Genomic DNA, 24,743 nt, shown 5'->3' with positions numbered 1-24,743 from the left:
ACCTTACAGATGAGGATCTAAAATAAACACTTAATGTTTTAGCAATGAAATAAAGAAGTTAATAGCCGGCAAACTAAGAAATCTAAACCTGGTAAGAAAAAAACACATAACGCTGGACAATTCAACCAACACAAAGAACTCTTGGAAAATGAGATTCCATACAAATGAAACTGAAGGACTGAAAAACATGTCAGCAAACCACTATGGCTAGAATTACAAGGTAGAAAATCACATTGACAAACCTGAAGACAAATTACAAACCAGAGATGATTAATGAAGTCAAGAAAGAAAGGAGAACTGGGGGGGGGGGGGGCGAGGAGCAGTGGCACAAGCGATAGGGTATTTGCCTTGCAAGTGCCTATCCTAGAAGGAACTGTGGTTCGATCACCCAGTGTCCCACGTGGTCAAACAAAGGTGGAGCGATTTCTGAGTTTAGAAACAAGAGTAATTCCAGAGCGATGCCGGGTATGACAAAAAAAGAAAAAAGAAAAAAAAAGAGAGGACCAAGGAGAAATTGGTAAGAAATTGTTAAAAAAATTTCCGTTGCAGTGGCTGACCCAGGACCCACAGTGGTTCAAATCCCATATGGTCCCCTGTACCTACCAGAAGTGATTACTTAGCAGAGAGCAGGAGTAACTCTTGAGTGCTGCCAGGTGTGGTAAAAATCCAAACAGGGAGAGAGAGAGAGAGAGAGAGAGAGAGAGAGAGAGAGAGAGAGAGAGAGAGAGAGAGAGCAGTGAAACAAATTGAAGGGTACTTAATGAACAGAGAGAAGAGAAATAATCTCCAATTTATAAAATACCAGATGAGAGGAAAATGGGAAAAGAGAAGAACAAGGAGTAATAGCAGATAACTTTCCTACTCTCTGAAAAGAGACTTCTATACAAATGACGTGGGAAAAAGAGAGCTAAACAAAAGGGATCCCCAGCAGAACACAAACAATACATATATTGATCCAAACAACAAAAATAAACAGTGACATAGATTGAACCTTTTTTTTTTTTTTTTTGGTTTTTGGGCCACACCCGTTTGACGCTCAGGGGTTACTCCTGGCTAAGCGCACAGAAATCGCCCCTGGCTTGGGGGGACCATATGGGACGCCGGGGGATCGAACCGCGGTCCTTCCTTGGCTAGCGCTTGCAAGGCAGACACCTTACCTCCAGCGCCACCTACCCGGCCCAGATTGAACCTTTAAAGCAGTTAAGAAGAAACATTTTAAGTAGAAAGGAAGGACATATGAAGGAAATCATATCCCATTTCAAATAATTCAAGCAAGAAATGGAAGATTGACCTAATTTCTACTGAATAAGATAAGGTGTCAGGGGCCGGAGCAGTGGCGCTAGAGGTAAGGAGTATGCCTTGCAAGCACTAGCCTAGGATGGACCACAGTTTGACCCCTGGTGTCCATATGATCCTCAAAAACCAGGACCAATTTGTTTTCTTTCTTTTTTTTTTTTTTTTTTGCTAATTAGTCATTTTGTTACTTTGTTTCTGAACATTCAATCGTTTCAGGCAGAAATTAGCATCTAAATTAGTATGTTTCTACAGAGGTGACAATTTTAAACATAAAATGAAGTAATAAAGGAATTTTAAGAAATATTGCTGAGAAATAATAATATTTATATATTCAAACTTTTAAAAAGAGGAGCCAGAGGGGCCGGGTAGGTGGCGCTGGAGGTAAGGTGTCTGCCTTGCAAGCGCTAGCCAAGGAAGGACCGCGGTTCGATCCCCCGGCGTCCCATATGGTCCCCCCAAGCCAGGGGCGATTTCTGAGCACATAGCCAGGAGTAACCTCTGAGCGTCAAACGGGTGTGGCCCAAAAACCAAAAAAAAAAAAAAAAAAAAAAAAAAAAAAGAGGAGCCAGAGAGATAACACAGCAGTAGACATTTGCCTAGTGCACGGCCAAACCAGGACAGATGTTGGTTTGATTCCCGGCAGCCCATATGGTCCCCTGAGCCTGCCAGGAGTGATTTCTGAGAAATATTTATTTTTATTTTTTACCACAGTGGATTAAAAATCTGTCTCAGTAATATTTTAGGTAGTGATATTCCTTGAATTAGGGTATTCCTACCAACAATGCTGTCCTCTCTCCACCCCATCATACATCCCATATTCTCTTCCTTTGCCCCCGGGGCTGCTAGTTTGGGTGGTTTCCTCTGTGTCTAGCTCGTTGTAGATTGCATATCGACTCTGTTGCTATTGGCTTTGGTGTTTAAGTAGGATCATTTTTTATTTGTACTTGATGTTCATACGAGTGTTTGGTCCTGGTACCCTCCATTATTTCTCCTTCAATATGTGAGTTAGAATAAGGTGGTTCAAGTAAGGTTCCGTTAGAAAGAAAGAAGAAAAAAGGGGGAGCCAAAAATCAAACAAGTAAAAAGTGGGAGGTCCTTCTAGCGGGTATAAATATCAATTTAAGAGAAAAAAAGGGAAAAAGCAAAAAAAAAATTACAAGTATACAAAATAGGAAAAAAACAAAACAAAAAACCAACCCAAAAAGCCCCATAGCAATAAAGACAACAACCAATCAATAACTATGGTCCAGAGATAAAAACCACACAAAGCTCAAAACAAACAACAACAAAATAAAAACCACCAATAGCAATAAAAAGAATTAATTTTTGCCTTTTTTGCATAGATACAGTAAATATTGGGAAGATTAGAAAGGGAGTTTCCTTTTTTTTACTGTCTGTGGATATATACCTGAATATAGAAACAATGATCGGAGAAGGGTGATCTCCCCCGTGGCCTAGAGACAGCATGAACTAAGGCCTTTGCCTTTCAGGCACAAGGATGGTAGTTCAAATCCCGCATCCCATATGGTTCCCTGTGCCTGCCAGGGGCAATCTCTGAGCCTAGAGCCAGGAGTAATACCTGAGCACTGCCTAGAGTCAGGAGTAATACCTAAACACTGCAGGGTGTAACCCCCCAAAATAAAAACAAAGAAAAGGGAGTTCCCCTGGCCTAAGAGATACAGGGTTTATCTACCCTTGAAATATACTGCCATGTAGGATATCTACAGGCTCCCTACATGCTCTTATTCTCTCCCCTATGTTTTTTGTGATATCTGGAAATTTCTGCTCAGATATGGATATAAAATCAGGTCTATATAACTAGAGATCTTGGTATTTGCACAGGTCATAGGATGGTGCCTAACATGGAGTCTTTCTTTATGGTTCTAGAAGTTTTGTTTCATCACTGTTGTTTTAATCAATCTTTTGTAGTTGGTGGTCTTGGTTTTTGTAACAATCCTAGGGCAAAGTCTTTCATTATGTCTCCAGAAGTTATGATCAGTTGTAGTGGTCTCAGTCAGGTTTTAGAATTAAAAGATCTTGGGGCCGGAGAGATAGCATGGAGGTAAGGCGTTTGCCTTTCATGCAGGAGGTCATCGGTTCGAATCCCGGCGCCCCATATGGTCCCCTGTGCCTGCCAGGAGCAATTTCTGAGCCTGGAGCCAGGAATAACCCCTGAGCACTGCCAGGTGTGACCCAAAAACCAAAAAAAAAAAAAAAAAAAAAAAGAATTAAAAGATCTTGGTTGCTGTACAGATCGTAAGCCAAAGCCTAGACTAGGGTTTTTTTTTTTTATTTATTTTGTCCCAGGATAGGTTCTGGACAGGAGCGACTATTTTCTTTAAACATCTTGATTAGATAAATGATTGTGATTACGTTTCAGTCATGTAAAGAACACCCCCTTCATCAGTGCAACATTCCCACCACCAATGTCCCAAATCTCCCTCCATCCCACCCCACCCCTACTGTACTCCATACAGTCATTCCAGTTCTGTCATTCATTCACTTGATTATGGTAGTTCTCTGTGTAGTTATTTCTATAGCTGCACTCACCCCTTATCTGATGGGTATAGGGTGAATAGTTTCTCCCACTCAGTGTGTGACTCTTGTATCCTTGGCACTATTTCTTTTGAGGTGCAGAAGCTGCTCAGTTTAATGTATTCCCGTCTGTTGTTCTCTGTTTCCACTTGTTTGGAAAGTGCAGTTTCCTCCTTGAAGATGCCTTTAGTCTCAATGTCGTGGACTGATTTACCGACGTGCTGTTCTATATACCATATGGTATCAGGTGTGATATCAAGGTCTTTAATCCATTTGGATTTTACATTTGTACATGATATTAACTGGGGGTGTATGTTCGCTTTTTTGCAAGTGGCTAACCAGTTCTGCCAGCACCACTTGTTGAAGAGATTTTCCATGCTCCACTTAGGATATCTTGCTCCCATGTCAAAAAATTGGAAATTGTATGTCTGGGGGACAATGCCTGAGAACTCAAGCCTATTCCACTGATCTGAGGGTCTGTCTATTCAAATACCATGCTGTTTTGATAACTATCGCTTTGTAGTACAGTTTAAAGTTGGGGAAAGTAATGCCTCCCATTTTCCTTTATAGTTTTCTTTGTATAGGTCCTTATTTTATCTCTATCTGTGGGATTTGTCATTGTAACGAAGATATGTCTTTGGGGTGTTTTTCTTTGGGTCTCTTTTACCTGGTACTCTTCAGGCATGCTGGATTTGATTGCATGTAGTCTTTAACTCTGGGAGTATCTCTTCGATGATGTCTTTGACAGTTGATTCCTCCTGGAGATCTCCTAGCTGGGTTTTGGGGACTGCAATGATTCTCATGTTGTTTAAGTTAAGTTTATTAAAGACTTCTATTTTCATCTGTTCACATTCCTTGAGTACGAAATCTATTATCTGTTCGTTTGTCTTAAGGTTCTTTTCCAATTTCTTCTGCTTTGTTGAGTTTCTCTGCGTCACATCTTCCAGTACTCCGATTCTCTCCTCAGCTGTTGATACCCTGCTGGCGAGGCCATCCACTGAGGTTTTCAGTTGAGCTACCATGTTTTTCAGATCTGCTATTTCAGTTTGGAGTTTTCTGATTTCTGTCTTTGTGTTCTGTTCAGATCAATTTATGCTTTCTCTAAGTTCTACGAACATCTTCATATTCCTTATCTGAGAGGTTAATCAGGTGGTTGGAATTTATTAGGTCATTCGAGCCTTCGTCTTCATTCTCATGGTGTTTGCCTGTGAGGTTTCCCCATTGTCACACTTGTAGTATGGTTTTTCCTGCATGTTGTGGTAAGGTTCCTTGGATTGAAAGAGTATGCGACCATGAAGCGAAGTGGCTGCGCTCTTCTGCTGCCTCTACTTGACAGTTTTTTTGGGGTGCACTCCCTAGCCTCTGAGAACTTCAGGGATCAGAAACACAGGCAGACAGGTACAGGAGAAGTTTCCCTTGAAGTCCTCAGAGTGAACAAAGGTACAGCAGGGCGGAGACTCTGCAGGCCAGAGAGCCCAGCTTATTGGATGGTGACACCCACAGCCAGAATTTACTCACTGGGCAGCTTCAAAATGCAGTTTTTTGGGGGTGTGCTCCCTATGCCTCTGAGGAGACCTTCAGGGATTCAGAAACACAGGCAGACAGTCGCAGGAGTCAGGAGCGATTTCTTTTCTTTTTTTGGTTTTTGGGCCACACCCGGTGGTGCTCATGAGTTACTCCTGGCTGTCTGCTCAGAAATAGCTCCTGGCAGGCACGGGGGACCATATGGGACATCAGGATTCAAACCAACCACCTTTGGTCCTGGGTCGGCTGCTTGCAAGGCAAACGCCACTGTGATATCTCTCCGGGCCCGAGCGATTTCTTTGTGTGTATGTGTGTGTGTGTGTGTGTGGTTTTTGGGCCACACCTGGTGTTGCTCAGGAGTTACTCCTGGCTGTCTGCTCAGAAATAGCTCCTGGCAGGCACGGGGGACCCTATGGGACATCGGGATTCAAACCAACCTCCTTTGGTCCTGGGTTGGCTGCCTGCAAGGCAAACGCCACTGTGCTATCTCTCCAGGCCTACGGAGCTATTTCTAAGGACACAGCAAAGAGTAATCCTCGAGAGTTTATGGTGTCACCCAATAACCTAATGTTCAGGACAGACACAGCTCAAAGGAAAAGGATAGAAAAAATTATACAAGCTACTAAAATACAAACAAAAGACGGGAGAGCTATATTTCTATCAGACCAAATTGCATGCAACCTCAAGAAAGCATTTATGACCAAGATGGACAGAGTAGTGATCAGAGAAGCAACAGACCAAGAAATACTAACTCTGATCAAAACATCCTCTGAAAATAAGGCCTAATTATAGGTTTCCTACAGGCTGAAGTATAAGGCATCCCCTAAAATGAGCACCCATAGTCTTTCTGTCTTGGACTGAAAATCAATCTACCATAAACTGGTTGGTTGGGCTGCCATGCCTTGCCTCTTACAACCAGTGACGTAATGGAGAGTCATGACACTGTACCATATATAGGTAATACATTTTCTTTCGTTTCTTTTTTTAAAGGCAGGCAGATTGCCATGTGCAGCGCGTCATTTGGATGTGTCTGGAGTCTTGGAAGCTTGACTACCCTACGTTCTTCTACAAATAGAACTTGATAGCTTGTTTGGAGGTTCTAGCAGGGGAGTGCAGCTACTCATATACCCTCGACCAAAGAACAGCTCGTCTCTATTCAGAGAAGACAATCCTTTTCAACAGAGTGCGCAGCTTCGGGAGGGGCGCATATGGAACAATAACAGAGGAAGGGATTCTCTGTCCTTCCTGAATTCTAAGCTCTCCTCAGAGCCCTGGAAAGAAAACCCCCAAAAAACTGCATTCTGAAGCTGCCCAGCGAGCAAGTAAATAAGAAATGGCTGGCTGTGGGGGTTGCCAGACAGAGTGCTGACTGCTCTACCTGCAGAGATTCTGCCTTGCTGTGCTTCTTCTGAGGAAACTGAGGACCTGCAGGGAGCTGTCCTATGCTTTTCTATCTTTCCTGGATTCTTGAAGCTCTCCTCAGAGCCCTGGGAAGCAAACCTCAAAAGCTGTTACCTAGAGGCCCAGAGAGTGCACCTTCGAGGCCGCACACTGTTTCTAACCAATAAACTCCACCACAACACACAGGAAAAACCACACTACTAGCGTGACAATGGGGAAAACGAGCAGGCAAACAATATGCACAGAGAAGGAAAACGATAGCTTGGATGACCTAAAAAATTCCAACCACCTGATTAACCTCTCAGATAAGGAACTTAAAATAGCAATATGGATGATGTCTGTATAACTCAGAGAAAGCATAGATTGATCTGAACAGAACACAAAGACAGTTTTGGTGTGCTTATTGAAGTTGTTGTCCCCATTTAGATTTACGTTTTTCCTTCTTTTCTTTTCTTTCTTTATATGCCCTGTCATGTTTTTTATCTCAAGACCATGGCTATTTTTGTGGTGCTTATCTTTGTTATTGTTGGAGTGCTCACTGGGTATTTGACACTTCTTTTTGTACTGTTGGGGAGTTTAACCTTATTTTTCTCCTTCGTCTCTCAAAACGATGATGAGAGCCTCTAGAAGGATTCTGCCCATTTTTGTCATATTAGACTTTTACCCGAGTTTATTAATTTTCTCTTCTTCAAAAATTGATAGCTCTACAAGCACACATCAGGAAGGAAAAAGGGGCATACCTGAATAACTTAACAAAAGGAACCAAAAATAGGGAGACAGAAAATAGCAAAGCTGAAAGCAGAAATCAATGAAGTGGAAAATCAAAAAACAATCAGAAAGATCAATGAAAGCAGAAGATGGTTCTTTGAAAAAATAAATAAGATTGATAGACCATTGGCAAAACTCACAAAGACAGAGAGAAAAACCTGATAACCCATATTAGAAATGAAAAGGGGTGGGCCCTGAGAGATAACACAGTGGCGTTTGCCTTGCAAGCAGCTGATCCAGGACCAAAAGTGGTTGGTTCAAATCCCGGTGTCCCATATGTTCCCCTGTGCCTGCCAGGAGCTATTTCTGAGCAGACAGCCAGGAGTAACCCCAGTACCGCAGGCTATGGCCCAAAAACCAGAAAAAGAAAAAAAAGAAATGAATAGGGGGAGACTACGACAGAAATTGAAGGGATACAAAGGGTAATCAGAGACTACTTTGAGAAACTATGCTGCTAAACATGAGAACCTAGAAGAAATGGAAAAACTCTTGGACACTTATATCCTTCCACATTTAAGTAAGCAGGATGTAGCATATCTAAACACCCACATCACTACTGAGGAAATTGAAACTGTAATCAAACATCTGCCCAAAAAGAAAAGCCCAGGCCCAGATGAATTTCCTAATGAATTTTTTAAATCTTTCAAGAGGAGCTACTACCAATCCTAGCCAGGCTCTTCCATGAAATTGAAAAAATGGGAACACTCCCAAACAGCTTTTATGAAGCCAACATCACCTCGATACCAAAACCAGACAGATGCTGCCAAAAAAAAAAAATTACAGACAAATATTCCTGATGAAAGCTGATGCAAAGATCTTTAACAAAATCCTGGCAAATAGGATCCAATGCATCATCAAGAAAATCATACACTACGACCAAGTAGGTTTTATCCCAGGAATGCAAGGATGGTTTAACATCCGTAAATCTATAAATATAGTACACAAAATCAACAACAAGAAAAATAAAATTCACATGATCATATCAATAGACGCAGAGAAAGCATCTGATAAGGTCCAACACCCATTCTTGATCAAAATTCTCAGCAAGACGGGAATGGAAAGAACCTTTCTCAATCTAGTTGAAACCATCTACCACAAGCCAATGGCAAATATCCTCAATGCAGAAAAAATAAAAGCCTTTCCTCTAAATTTGTATATAAGACAAGGCTGTCCACTCTCACCACTCCTCTTCAACATATTACTGGAAGTTCTTGCTAAAGCGATCGGGCAAGAAAAAGATATGAAGGGAATCCAGATAGGAAAGGAAGAAGTCAAGCTCTCGCTGTTTGCAGATGACATGATACTCTACTTAGAAAACCCTAAAGACTCTACCAAAAAGCTTCTAGATACAATAGACTCATATAGCAAGGTGGCAGGCTACAAAATTAACACACAGAAATCAATGGACTTTTATACACCAATAATGATAGGGAGGAAAAGGAAGTCAAGAAGGATTTCCATTCACATTAGTGCCACAAAAACTCAAATATCTTGAAGTCAACTTGACCAAAGACGTGAAGGACCTATACAAAGAAAACTAAAAAGCCCTGCTCTAAGAAATAACAGAGGACACATGGAAATGGAAACACATACCCTGCTCATAGATTGGCAGGATTAACATAATTAAAATGGCAATACTCCCCAAAGCATCATACAGTTGTAATGTGATCCCTCTAAAGACACCCGTCCATTCTTCAAAGAAGTGGATCAAACATTTATGAAGTTCATCTGGAACAATAAACACCCTCGAATACCTAAAGCACTCCTAGGGAAAAGGAAAATGGAGGCATTATTTTCCCCAACTTTAAACTGTACTACAAAGCAATAGTTATCAAAACAGCATGGTACTGGAATAAAGACAGACCCTCAGATCAGTGGAATAGGCTTGAGTTCTCAGGCATTGTCACCAGACAAACAATCACCGAATTTTTGACAAAGGATCAAGAAATCCTAAGTGGAGCACGGAAAACCTCTTCAAAAAGTGGTGCTAGCAGAACTGGTTAGCCACTTGCAAAAAATCGAATATACACCCCCAGTTAACATCATGTACGAAGGTAAAATCGAAATGGATTAAAGACCTTGATATCAGACCTGATACCATAAGGCAGTGGTCTTCAACTATGGCCGGCAGGCCATATATTGTATTTGTATCTGTTTTGTTTCTTTATTACAAAATAAGATACATGCAGTGTGCATAAGAATTCATTCATAAGTTTTGTTTTTACTGTAGTCAGATCCTCCAATGGTCTGAGGGGCAGTGAACTTGTCCTGTTTAAAAAGTTTGAGGACCCCTGCCATAGGTACATAGAACAACACATCGGTAAAACAGTCCATGACTTTGAGACTAAAGGCATCTTCAAGGAAAAAACTGTATTTTCCAAACAAGTGGAAGCAGAGATCAACAGATGGGAATACATTAAACTGAGAAGCTTCTACACCTCAAAAGAGTGCCCAGGATACCAGAGTCACCCACCAAATGGGAGAAACTATTCAACTAACACCCATCAGATAAGGGGCTAATATCCAAAATATATAGGGCACTGACAGAACTTTACAAGAAAAAAACATCTAATCCCATCAAAAAATGGGAAGAAGAAATGAACAGACGCTTTAATAAAAGATATACAAATGACCAAAAGGCACATGAAAAAATGCTCCTCATCACTAATCATTAGGGAGATGCAAATCAAAACAATGATGAGACATCACCTCACACCACAGAGTTTGGTGCACATCACAATGAATGAGAACAATCAGTGCTGGTCGGGATGTGGAGAGAAAGGAGCTCTTCTCCACTGCAGGTGGCTGCCGTCTATCCAACCTCTATGGAAAGTGATATGGAGATTCCTCCAAAATCTGGAAATTGAGCTCCCATTCGACTCAGCTATTCCACTCCTAGGGATATATCCTAAGAACACAAGAATACAACACAGGGCCCTGAGAGATAGCACAGCAGTGTTTGCCTTGCAAGCAGCCGATCCAGGACCAAAGGTGGTTGGTCCGAATCCCGGAGTCCCATATGGTCCCCCGTGCCTGCCAGGAGCTATTTCTGAGCAGACAGCCAGGAGAAACCCCTGAGCACTGCCGGGTGTGACCCCTCCAAAAAAAGAATACAATACAAAAACCCCTTCTTCACACCTATATTTATTGCAGCACTATTCACAATAGGCAGGCTCTGGAAACAACCAAGATGCCCTTCAACAGACGAATGGCTAAAAATACTGTGGTACATATACACAATGGAATATTAGGCAGCCGTCAGGAGAGATGATGTCATGAAATTTTCCTACACATGGATGTACATGGAATCTATCATGCTGAGTGAAATAAGTCAGAGGGAGAGAGAGAGACGCAGAATAGTCTCACTCATCTATAGTCTTTAAGAAAAATAAAAGTCATTTTTGCAACATCCTGAGCCAATGAGAGGAGGACTGGAACTTACAGCTCGCTTCATGAAGCTCACCACAAAGAGTGGTGATGCAGCTATAAAATATACAGAGAACTACCATAATCATGTGAATGAATGAGGGAACTGGAAAGCCTGTCTAGAGTACAGGTGGGGGTGGGGTGGGATGGGGGGAGATTTGGGACATTGGTGGTGGGAATGTTGCACTGTGAAGGGGGTGTTCTTTACATAACTGAAAGCTAATCACAATCATATATGTAAACAAGATGTTTAAATAAAGAAAAATTTCAACAAAAGAAGAAACACTGCAATGCACTCAAGCTTCTGGAGAAAGTAAAAAAAAAAAAGAATATAGAGAGAAATCCTGGCAAATGTCCTAGTCCACCATTATGCATGAACATTATAGAGGAGAATCTAAAATAAACACTTAATGTTTTAGCAAAGAAATAGAGGTTACTAGCCAGCAAACTTTAAGAAATTTAAAGCTGCGAATAAAAAAAGAAAAAAAGTAATCTAAAGCTGGATAATTCAGCCAATTCAAAGAAATCTTTTGGAAAATGAGACTCCATACAACTGAAATTGAAGGACTGAAAAACATGTCAACAAACCACCATGGCTAGAATTACAAGGTAGAAAATCGCATTGAAAATCTTGAAGACAAATTACAAACCAGAGCTGATTAAAGAAGTCAAAAAAAGAAAGGAGAGCTGAGTTGGAGTGGTGGCTCAAGTAGTAGGCTGAATTCCTTGCAAGCACCTAACCTAGGCACGGAAGTGGTTCGATCCCAGTTGTGCCATGTGGTCAATAAAAGCTGGAGCAATTTTTGAGCATCATTGGGTGAGGCATTTTAAAAAGGAAAAAAAGGAACGAAGGAAGGAAGGAAGGAAGGAAGGGAGGAAGGGAGGGAGGGAGGGAGGGAGGGAGGGAGGGAGGGAGGGAGAGAAGAAAGGAAAGGAGGGAGGGAGGGTCAGGAGAGATACTGTGAGCAATAATGGTAGGGCAATCACCTAGCAGGTGACTAATTCAGGAGATTGTGGCTAAATATCTAGCATCCCATCTGGTTTCCTATGACTACTAGGAGGGATTTCTGAGTACAGAACCTGAAGTAACCCCAGAACGCTGCCAGGCGTGACCCCAAAATCAAAGAAAAAAAGATAGGGCTAGAGAGATAGCATAGTGGTAAGACATTTTCCTTGCAAGTTGCTGACCAGGACCATTGGTGGTTCAAGTCCTGGGATCCCATATGGTACCCCACGGCTGCCAGGATTTCTAAGTGTGAGTGATTTCTAAGCAGAGCAAGAGTAACTCCTTGAGGGCTGCCGGGTGTGGCGCAAACACCCCCCAAGAAGAGAGAAAACAGTTGAACAAAATGTAGGGTACTTAATGAACAAAGTGAAATAATCTCCGATTTATAGGAATACCAGATGAGAGAGAAGAATTAGTTATAAGTAGATCATAGCAGCTAACTTTCCTAGTCGCTGAAAAGAGGCTACTGTACATAATTAAGTGGCAAAAAGATAGCTAAACAAAACTGCCTGACAGAACATGAAAAACTAGGACTAATGAATCTATTCAGGGCCTTTCATCCTCAAAAATTGAACACACATTCTTCTTAAGTGCACATGAAACCTTCCCTAGAATAGATCACATTTTAGGACAGAAGTCTGACTTACATAAACTCACAAATATAAAAATTATACCAAACACCCTGTCAGACTATAAATGGAAAATCGAACACCTGGATACTAAACATGCTGCTCAACAACAAATACTAAACAGGAAATAAAGAAACAGAGATTCCTTGAAACACATGATAATAAAGAAAAAAATTGCCAAAATCTATGAGACAGAGCAAAAGCAGTAATTAGGATATAATTCATCATAATAGAGGCCTATAATAAGAAAGAAAAAAGCCAAAATCTATGTACCATATTTTGTGAAAATAAAACATCCTCTGAAAATAAGACCTACCTAATAGGTTTCCTGTTGGGTGAAATATAAGAAATCTCCCAAAATAAGACCCCTAGGTTCTGTCTCCGAATGATAATTTACCATAAACTGGTTCTTAGGGTCATCCTGCCTAGCCTCTTGCAACCAGTGACGTAATGGAGAGTCATGGTGCTGTACCATATATAATTAATAAATTTCCTTTATTTTCATTTAACAGTATATGTATACCATATTCTTTGTTGAAAATAAGAGATCTCGGGGCCGGAGAGACATCATGCAGGTTAGCCACCTGCGTTTCATGCAGAAGGTCAATGGTTCGAATCCCAGCATCCCATATGGTCCCCTAAGCCCACCAGGAGCAATTTATGAGCATAGAGCCAGGAGTAACCCCTGAGTGCTGCTGGGTGTGACTTCCAAAAAACAAACAAAAAAGAAAATAAGACATGTGATGAAAATAAGACCTAGCACATCTTCAGGAGCAAAATTTAATATGATACACTATCTTATTTTTGGAGAGAGTGGTTATCTGAAGACAAAGAGCAAAGAAACCAAACATGAGCTGAGCAAAAAAAAAACAAAAACAGAGCAGGGGACGGTGCCATAGCACAGTGGTAAGAAATTTGTCTCACATGCCACAAATCAGAAAGCACTTTGTGCAATCCCCAGCACTCCATATGGTCCCCTGAACCCTTAGCAGCAATTTCTGAGAGTAATTCAGGGAGGAACCCTTGAACACCACCAAGTGTGATCAAAAAAGCAAAACAGGGGGGCCGGGCGATGGTGCAAGAGGTAAGGTGCCTGCCTTGCCTGCGTTAGCCCTGGACGGACCACAGTTCAATCCCCCGGCGTCCCATATGGTCCCCCAAGCCAGGAGCAACTTCTGAGCGCATAGCCAGGAGTAACCCCTGAGCGTTACCAGGTGTGGCCCAAAAACCAAAAAAAAAAAAAAAAAAAACAGAAACAGAGCAGAAATCAACAATATAGAAAAAATATGAAATATTAGGGAGACCAGTTGATGAGTTTTTTTTTAACAAACAATAAATAAGATAGACAAACTGCTGGCAGACTCATGAGAAAGAAAGGGAAAATATTCAAATAAATTAAATCCGAAATGAAAGAGAGATTACTACAGATACTCAAGAAATCCAAGACATCACAAGAGCTTATTTTTCCTACCCCTTCCCTTCAGAGCTTATTTCGAACATTGGTGTTCAGTTAAGCTAGATAACCAAAAGGAAATGGACAGATTTCTAGAAAATGTCACATCCCCATACTGAATTAGGAGGAAGTAGAAGGCCTAATTAGGTCTATCACAAGAAAATCAAAACTGTAATTAAAAAACTTTGCAGGATGAGACGAGTTTACAGGTAAATTTTATCAAACATTCAGAGAAGTATTAGCAATTACCAATGATCCTAAAAAGATGGAAATCCTCCAAATACTTTCTAAAAGTATAACACACATTCCCAAAGTGTACAGAGATAATAGCAAGAAACATCTTCAGCCCAATCTCAGCGAATCGAATCCAATAACACCACAATAAGATGAAATATGGTGGGGCCAGAGTGGTGGCACAAACAATAGGGCATTTGCCTTACAAATGCTTAACCTAGGACGAATGGCGGCTTGAGCCCCTGGCACCCTATATAGTCCACCAAGCCAGGAGTGGTTTCTGTATTGTTTGTTTTTGTTCTGGGGCCAAACCTGTTGACACTCAGGGGTTACTCCTGGCTATGTGCTCAGAAATAGCTCCTGGCTTGAGGGGACCATGTGGGATGCTGGGGGATTGAACCCTGATCTGTCCTAGGCTACCATGAGCAAGGCAGATGCCTTACCTCTAGCGCCACTCTTCCCGCCCATGATTTTTGATGGCAAAGCCAGGAGTAACCAGAGTGTCACCAGGAGTGGTCAAAAAACAAACTCAAAAACAAAAAGATTTTACATGGTGTCCAAGTGTGTTTTATCCGAAGGATAAAGGATAAAAGGATAAAAGCAACAGGATCATATGTATCAAAGCAAAAAAGGCATTTGAGAAAATCTAACACTGAAGAAAAATACCCTCAAACAGTTGTATAAAGAATCTTCAGCAAGATTATAAAAACATCTCAGCCAGCATTATTCTTAATTGCAAAACACTAACATCTTTTCCACGAAGGTCAAGCAGTAGGAAAAGTATGTCCAGTCTCCACTCTTATTAAACATAATGCCATAGACTCGTGCTCCAGTATTCATTGACAGAGTAGGCTTCGCAATTGATTTTCAATTAAACCTAGATTACTATTGCCATATATCATTATGCCCATGTTCTCAGTTTGCTTTCAGGAAAGGAACCTAGATGCTCAAGACCCAGTATGATTGTTTTAAAAATGCTCTATGCACGATCTATCCCAAAAACATTTTCGTCAGCAAAGTTTACCCTCACCAATGATAATATTACTTGAAATTGTAAAATTTTCCATCTGAACTGTCAGTTTGGTATTATTTAAGAACTCTGACCTGTTCCACCCGGATCAGTTTTTCAACTGCAACCAATGGATTGATCTTCATTGTCTATATATGTGACTGTGAGTGTGATGGCTACCGCTATGTCTAGTGTCCACCTGTATTGTATATGCCTACTTTATAAACAGTCCTCCCACTGTTATAAATATAACCATTCCCGACCATGCTTAACACTTTACAAATCCTTTTGAATCCTTTTGTTCTCTCTCTCTGATCTGTTATTTCTCCCTATTTAATCCTTCTTACCCTCAGCCCTAATGCTGAGGAAACGGAACAAACCCCTTCTCGAACCTGCATCAAGCCAGCTCCCAAAGCAAAAGGACAGCTAGAAGATGCAGCTGTCACAGCTGATTTGCTCTTGACAGCCCTTTTCACCCACCTCCCTTTTCTGCGGACTGCTGCGCACTACCTGATTCTGTTTTTGAGACACCTTTAGATAGAGGACATTACACTGTTCCTTACAGTTGGGAGCCTTTTTTCAAACTCCACAAGGCCAAGTCTGACACTGAAGCTGTCTTCTGAATTTTATTCCTTGCCTAGAGTATTTCAAAAGACTTAAAAAGAATGGGTGTATTTTTTTTGCCTTCCTTAGGTACAATAGCCTTATTAGGTATAATTTGTATTATAGATTGTAGATGTAGTTGTCCCCATCCTTTTTAGAATTTGTTTAGTAGAAAATTCTAAAAGGTAAGTTTCAAGTCAAACTGTCCCTGGCCAGGGAGAGGATGCAAAGGATTGGGAAACATGCTCTGTAGGCAGGGACATCTGTATGCAGGGACATCATGACTGCCCAGTATAATGCCCCAGGAAGCACTGGGAGAACCTCAGGATGTGCTATTGCATGGTACTTTGAAATCATGGAAAGAAATTAAGTGACTTTTCAATGCTGTCATCTCATTACGATTGAAACAATAGTAAAGACATGAACATATAACAATAAAGAAGGGCAAGCCAAGAATCAACACTAATACCCAAAATGATCTCCCAAACCTGACAGGACTGATCAGAGTCCAGGATAAGTTTGAGCACTCCCAGGTGAGGCTAAGATCCCACGACTCATGTGCTTTTGGCCAAACCCACAGTGATCAGGGACGAACACAATCTGTGCTCATGGAGGACTTCTGGAAGACTTAGGGTGTTGGAGGCCCTTCAGTTAGAGAGCAAAATGGAGTCTCTGATGCCTGAGTTAAAGTGACAAGCTGCACAATGCAGCTGCAGGCACTCCCCCCCCCCCCCCGGACCTAACAGAAAAGGGCTTAAGCATAAACAGAATATGCTTCAGTAAAGATATGTGGAAACAGGCTTGAATTAAGACTAGATCTGAAACTCTGTTGCAAGGGACCTAGCTGAAAGACAACTGCAAGGGACATAGCTGAAAAACAATGTATAGTTTGTGGTTAAAAGATAATAGCTCTGTAAACTTTAACTTTGAAAAACAGAATGTTCCTGTGGAAAATTACCACCCCCTACCTTCTTTGTTTTACTCATGGTATATAAACTTCCTTCTCCCTCATTAAAGTGGACTCTTGATCAGACCCTCGCCTTGAGTCTCATTATTTTCCCAGCCCCTCTTTTCATTTCAGGTTGGATCCTCTTCATGATTCCTCAATTATCCTGCGGGCAGGGGCTCCAGGGGGTCGCAAGTGGCACCCAACATTGGGCTCGAAGCAAGGACCACCGACCAGATGGCATCACAGAGCGCGTATCGAGAGCCTGCTCATAAGACACCGGTAAGACCCTATTTAGGGCAGGATGCAGAGAGGTTAGCCAAATTGTGATCACAGGCGGGGGTTGGGTGGGGAGTAGGGACACTTGGGACATTGGTGATGGGAATGTCACATACACAATCATGTATGTAATCAAGGTGTTTAAATAAAAATATATTAAAAAAATCTTTGTACATAATAGAGAGACCTGTAACCTGGATATAGCTGAGCAGAAGTTCAAGTAGTTCAACTGCTCTTTATAGAGCTCCATAATAATGTTCTTATGCTTTGACCCACAGAAACAGGTGCAGAATGTTTTGGAAGCTGGGAACTCCAACTACAATGATCCATCCAAGAATACAGAGTCCGACTGCTGCTGGAAACATGAAAGGCAAAGGTTCTACCACCATGTCATCACTCTGGCACTATAACAAATCTCTAATCTTGGTGTTCACAATACTTTCTGGAAAGATACGTCAGTTGCCCTAGTTCTCCATTACAGTGCTATATTATATTAGATTCCAAATTCACTTCTCATTGTTATCTTTTTTTTTGGTTTTTAGGCCACACCCGGCAGTACTCAGGGGTTACTCCTGGCTATCTGCTCAGAAATAGCTCCTGGCAGGCACGGGGGACCCTATGGGACACCGGGATTCGAACCAACCACCTTTGGTCCTGGATCGGCTGCTTGCAAGGCATACGCCGCTGTGCTATCTCTTCGGGCCCTCTCATTGTTATCTTGATAAATATTCTACACTTGATCTTAGCCAAAATGCCGAGAAGTTATTTTATCTTGATAAATATTCTAATGTATTAATTTTCAGGTCACACCAGGCAGCGCTCAGTGGTTACTCCTGGATCTACACTCAGAAATTGTTCCCTGAAGGCTCAGAGGACCATATGGGATACAGGGATTCGCACCACAATCCTTCTGCATGCTCTCTCTCCAGCCCGAGGTATTCAAATTCTATTTGATTACTGTTGCTATTATAACCTAATATTTATGTTCACTGTAGGGACATAAATGTCATTAGAAAAGGCAACTGCATGCCATAGACTCTTGCTACAGTGCTAATTCACTGGGATCTATGCTCAGAAATCGATCCTGGCAGGCTCAAGGGACCTTATGGGATGCCAGGATTCGAACCACCATCCTTCTGTATGCAAGGCAAACACCACATTACTTCCATGCTATCTCTCCAGCCCCTGCATTTTGTTTTCAATTAAACCTACTAGATGACTATCACCATATAGAACACCATATATAATGTCTGCCATATATTATATCAGTTTGCTTTCTGGAAGTTTGCTTTCTGGAAAGTAATCTAGATGCTCAAGACCCATTATGATTGTTTTAAAAATGCTCTATGCACTACCTAACCCAGAAATGTTTTTGTCAGGAAAATTTACCCTCACCAACGGTCATTTTACATGGAATTGAAAATTTTTCCAACTGTCCTGCCAGCTTGATATAATTTAATCAGTCTGACCTATTCCACCTCAGTTTTTCAATTGCAACCTATGGATCAATCTTCATTTATGTATGTGAGAGTGTGTGATGGCTACCTATGATGAGGAAAGATTTCTTAAATGTTTTTAGGATATATATATATATATATATTTTTTTTTTTAACTTCTCTTTTTCAAAGGACTGCTCCATTTTAGAATTCTAGCCTGCTAACAGAAATCTGCCAGAAAAGTGGGGAGCTACAGAAACAAAGAGGTCTCAGACAGTTAGGAAGAGGTTTCAGACAGCTAGCTTGAACTAAGATAAGCAAGTTCTGCTTTCACAGCTCCCAATGACAGCAAGCCTGGAAGAGAAGACCAGTCTTGGGCATGTGATATCATTACCCATTTATGCTCACTGTTAGTTTATAACTGCCACTTTAAGTAAGTTTTAAGCTTTATAGGATATATCAATAAGTTAATTGGTAAGTACTCATTTACTATTACTAATTATTATAAGCCTAGAGTGATTCGAGCAGTACCAGCCAGAGTGGGCTCTTGGCGCAGAAAGCCCAAATCCCATGCTTCTAAGGCTGATATATGTGCCACTCTGTGCCAAGAAGTCTAACCATTTGAACCTTGAGTTTTACTGATCCCCTTTCTTCTCTACAACTCAAAAGGCCAGGATCCTGGCCCACTGTGATAAGCTGACACCTGCAATATGTAACACTAGGATTGATGTTTTACAGGTCATCTCTTTGTTCATTGAATGTGTCTCTCAAAGTTATTATGTTTTTAAATGTAAGCCTTTGTTCATAGCTGCGTCTATGACTGATAAGGAAAAGTGCTGTTCTTGCTTTGAAAATTCCTATATGAACTCTAGAAAAGAGCCTCGGGGTCTCTGCTCTGAGATCTGTCTCAGCAGACGACCCGGACCGGACAGAAAAAAATCTCACCTGTTGCTTGTGCCTCAAGGCACCCAAAGGACAGAGGGGCACATTGCCCCGAATCCTAACACCTATATGTCTATGCCCATGTATTGTACATGTCTATATTGGTTTTGGGCCACACCTGGCGGTGCTCAGGGGTTAATCCTGGCTGTGTGCTCAGAAATAGCTCCTGGCAGGCACAGGGGACCCTATGGGACACCGGGATTCGAACCAACCACCTTCGGTCCTGGATCGGCTGCTTGCAAGGCAAACACCGCTGTGCTATCTCTCCGGGACCACATGCATATATTGTAAATAGTCTTTCCCTCTGTTATAAATATACCCCTTCCTCCTCCCACTTACTATCTTAAAATCCTTTTTGTAAGTAATTTTTTGTATCCTTTTGTATCCTTTCTTCTCAAACTCTGCTGTGATTTTTTCCTATTTCTCCCTTTATTTTGGGGGGGTTTTTGGCCCACACTCGTTTGACACTCAGCATTTACTCCTGGTTTTGTGCTAAAAAATTGCTCTGGGCTTGGGGGAACCATATGGGACATGGTCCGTCCTAGGCCAGTGCTTCCAAGCCAGATGCCTTAACACTCACGCCACAGCTCAAGCCCCAATTTATTCCATTGACTGTCACCTCCTAACACCTAGGAAACGGAACATAACCCCACTCGAATGTGTTGCAAGTCAACTCCAAAAGCAAAAGGACAGCTTTGTAGCCCACAATGCTCCAGCCCAGGTAGAAGATGCCGCTTCCACAGCTGCTGATTTGCTCTTGGCAGCCCCTTTTCTGTGTACTATTGCTCACTACCCAATTCTGCATTGGAGAGACCTTTTGCTAGAGGACATTACACTATTCCTTACAGTTGGGAGTCATTTTTCATACTCTAAGAGACCAAGTCACACACTGAAGCTGTGCTCGGAAATTTATTCCCAGCCTACAGTATTTCAAAGGACTTAAAAAGAATATGTATATTTCTTTGTGTATTCTTTAGATATAATATCCTTAGTAGGTATATTTCGTATTGTGCATATCCTTATATAAATGTAGTTCTCCCATTTTTTTGATTTGTTTAGTAGGAACATTCTAACAGGTAAGTTTCAATTCAAACTGTCCCTGGCCAGGGAGAGGATGCAAAGGATTGGGAAACATGCTCTGTATGCAGGGACATCGGGTCATCTGTATGCAGGAACATCAGCGCTGCCCAGCATAATGTCCCAGGAAGCACTGGGAGAACCTCAAGATCTGCTACTGCATGGTACTTTGAAATCATGAAAAGAAATTGGCCAAACCGACAGTAATCAGGGAGGAATACTGGCTCTGTGCTCGTGGAGGATATCTGGAAGACTGAGCAAACATATGGAGAGCCAGGAATGAAACCCAGTTTGGCACAGGTATGGGAAACCCTGACAAAATGTATGATTTCTCTGGTCATTGAAGACAGTTAAAAACAGAAAGTTGGACTCAATTGAAAAATAAAGTCAGGACCTGGAAGGTTGAAAAATAGGGAGGGACCTTGACTTTGGGCTCAGCAGAATCACATCCCCCGTGGAAACCAGATCCCAGCCTGATCCTGGCACTTTCCTGTCACCCCAGGATGTAGCCCACAGCAGAGACCCCGCGCAGCTCTCACCTACTGCCTGCAGGTGCTGATAAGTCTCCAGCATCACGTCTCTGTAGAGCTTCCGCTGAGAGGCATCCAGGCACAGCCATTCCTCCGGGGAGAAGATCACAGCCACCGCAGGGAAGGAGACCATGTCCTAAGCACAGACAGAGGGGTTTAGGAATGGCTCATTCAGGGGGCTGGGGAGAAAACAGGAATTCGCAGTGCCCAAGAGTGAACTCAGGGATTTTACCTTCTGTCCTTACTGGCACCTACCTGCCTAGTTCCACTCTCAATAGGCACCAGCATGGAAGGTCACCAGACATTATGGTAGAAAGCCAGATCTGCTCTCATGATATAAAGACTGTATTCTAGACTGTACATGCAAGTGTTGCTTTGCAAACATCACACATGCCCATCTCTAATTATATTCACTGAACACTCTTGGGTTCAATGCCTGACTACAGAGGTAGAGCACCTAAAACAGCAACTCTAATAGTTGCTCAAAATGCTAAATACCTATTAAACCCTACTGGCCAGAGAGTCCATATCTGCCCAGGATACAAGCAGCAAGAAGGTAAATTGAGGGTCTCGTGAGTGAGTCAAACATGTGCTTTGGGTTATCAACAGTCACAGTTCACTCCAAACAAATCTGTTCCAGTGGATGTAACAACACCTGAATCCCAGCAACTATGGCTTCCAGAAAGATTCTATGCTCCTGTTCTCCAATTAGAAGCACAAACCACAAGACTGCAGAAAAGCAGCCTTTACCAATGCAACTGGTTTACTGAGGGGAAATGTGGCTGCAGGAAGGAGCCTGACTGCAGAGTGAAGGACAAAAGAGCTGAGCATGTCCTGACCTCAGCAATAGTGCCATGGACGGCACAGAGAGGGGCAACCTGGGGTCAATCTCAGGCACAGGCTAATGCCCCTGAAGTCCCCAGGAGTGAACCCTCTGTATAGATTCAAGGAAAGGCCTTGAGCACAGCCAAATGGCTCAAAATTCTATGGAAAACAAAACAAGCAGATACATGGAATGTGCCAAGCTACCAAAACCAAAACCAAACCAAACACATAGGGAAGTGCATGTATAGAAATAGACCTTGCAATGTTCTCTGAAGTAAAGCATAAAATTTTTCATCCGGGTTCTAGAATTAGGGATCCCAGGGAGAGACTGTCAGACACGCATTCAGAATCCTGAGTGAGTCTGTAACTTGGGCACAGATATGGTCCTGGCATCTAAGCAGCAGCCTAATACAGAAGATCACTGTGCTGGAACAAGGAGACTATCTGCTTCATACTCACGATGGAAGGCACCATCCCAGATAGCATACACAGCAGCCTATATGCCCACCCCCCTCTGCCTCGAGGATATGATTTCAGATGGCAAAGCCAGGAGTATTTCCTTTCAGTTGTTGCCTTCAAGTAGAAATAAATCAGAGATTTTCTCCAAATAAGGCAGGAATAATGCTTCCTGCAGAAATCATCGGCTCAAGTTCTCCTTCCTCACCAACATGCAGGACCATCTCAACTCTGGCACCTGGCATCCAAAAGGTTCTTCTACCTGCCAGGGGTGACCCCGAACACTGAGACCTGGGAAGGGTCTGAGTACCCTATGGCATGGCCTTGAATAAAAGCACAAGACACCAAACAAAGGTCAAAGTGGCCTTAAACTGCAAAGACCAGAGTCCCTGCTAGGTGTGCCAGGAGCCACTCCACCCCAGAATCCTTCCAAATATATCTCGGGCATGCAGTCCCTGTGGGGCTGTGCACTCCTGTCCCCCTCCCCTGTCCTTCTTAGAGGCCCCTTACCTGGGGACTAGACATCAGACGCTGAGGGCCCATCTTCTGCAGCCTGGATCCTTCCCGAAGAGCAGCAGCAAGGCCCATGGCACACACTGCTGGAGAACAGACACCGCGTGAGCAACCAGGAGGAGCACAACCCCCCCACCCCCCCCACCCCCCCGTCCAGCTGCTTTCTGCTGGGTCTCGCTGGGGCCTAACCGGATCCTGCACATCTGGAGCAGCATGCAGCGTTTGCTTCCTCGGGAGGGAACCTGTGGAGAGGAGAGCGCCCCAACAGCCTGTTGTCCCCCAATGATCTGAACATCCACAGCATTACCAAGGACCATGGTGTGACCTGTGCGCACTGGGGAGTCGCTGGGACAAACTCTCCTGCTTGTGCTCAACAGATGTTGGGGGGCAGAGGAGGGCAGAGGGGGGCGTTCGCCCGCAGGCAGCTGATCCAAGGTGGAAACCTGGGCTGGACCCACGTGCCCCTGAGCTGTCGGGGTGCCCAGCACCCCTTGCAAAAGGACTGTCCTGCACCCAGTCCCTTCCTCTTCCTCCCCAAGAACCCCCAAAGCCGGGTCCCCAGCCCAGAGCGAGGCAGGCAAGTGCTCCGGGACTCGGGGAGGAAAATGTTCCTCGTCTGGAAACCAGCGCCGAGCCCGGAGCAGTTCTCGCCGTCGCGGGCGGAGGGAGCACTGGGCGCAGAGCACGGCGAAGGCCCTAAAGCCGAACCCCAAGATCCCGGGGAGCGCGGGGCGCCCGAGAGGCGCAGGCCGCAGGGTCCGGGCGCCCGATCCAAGCCCCCCCGCGCTCACCCTAGAGACCCGCAGCTCGGGGCTGGAGCGGCCCCTCGACCAACGGCGCCGAGGAATTCGGACCCCAGACTTCCTGGCGGCCGCGGGGACCCCGACACCGTCAGTCTGGGGGCCGAAGACGGCGGATGGGGCCGGATGGCCGGCGCTTCCCCCTCGCGGTCTGGCAACAAAGAAGGAAGATGGCGATCGCTTGACGTCACACGACTTTCGGTCGGAGTCTTAAAGGGCCAGGCTCCGACTATTTACCTGCCACCGCCTGGCGGAAGTGGACTTTTTTTCTGTACTTTAATCAGGCGATGCAACTCTATGCTTATGAAGAAACTTCCACATGCGGAAGGCCAATGCTATGCCAGCACGCAACTGAAACATAATGCCCATATTTGCCACTTAATTTCTCAAGGAGGGCTGGAACTATGGGACATAGTTTTATATATAGGACATACTTATATAGAGTTATATATATATATATATATATATATATATATATATATGTATGTATGTATTGCAAGGGACATATCAGGGTTCAATCCCAAGGATCTCTTAGGGTCCCTGAGGCAGCTCTGTTAATTTTTCTCAAGGAAACTCAAGGTAAAACAGTTAAAAGGTTCTAATTAGGTAAGAATAGATCTATAGTGCATTTACTTGCCATTACACCAGCACCTACTTATAAGTGATTTTTCTGAGAGACCTGGGAGAATAATCTTCTTTCCCTTGGTAATTAGACTATTATAAAGAATTATAATAGGGGCCGGGCGGTGGCGCTGGAGGTAAGGTGCCTGCCTTGCCTGCGCTAGCCTAGGACGGACCGCGGTTCGATCCCCCGGCGTCCCATATGGTCCCCCAAGAAGCCAGGAGCAACTTCTGAGCGCATAGCCAGGAGTAACCCCTGAGCGTCACAGGGTGTGGCCCAAAAACAAAACAAAACAAAACAAAAAAAAAAAGATAAAGAATTATAATGTATTTCCCAACAAACAAATCCTGAGTTGGCCAGCTCTTCCCAGATAGTGGGTTTAGGGGACACTCCATGCCGGATGGCATTCTCTCTTGCTTGAGGGGTGCTGGGA

The sequence above is a fragment of the Suncus etruscus genome (assembly GCF_024139225.1).
Source record: "Suncus etruscus isolate mSunEtr1 chromosome X unlocalized genomic scaffold, mSunEtr1.pri.cur SUPER_X_unloc_18, whole genome shotgun sequence".
NCBI classification, from domain to species: Eukaryota; Metazoa; Chordata; class Mammalia; order Eulipotyphla; family Soricidae; genus Suncus; species Suncus etruscus.
Note: the sequence above shows the minus strand (reverse complement) of the source record.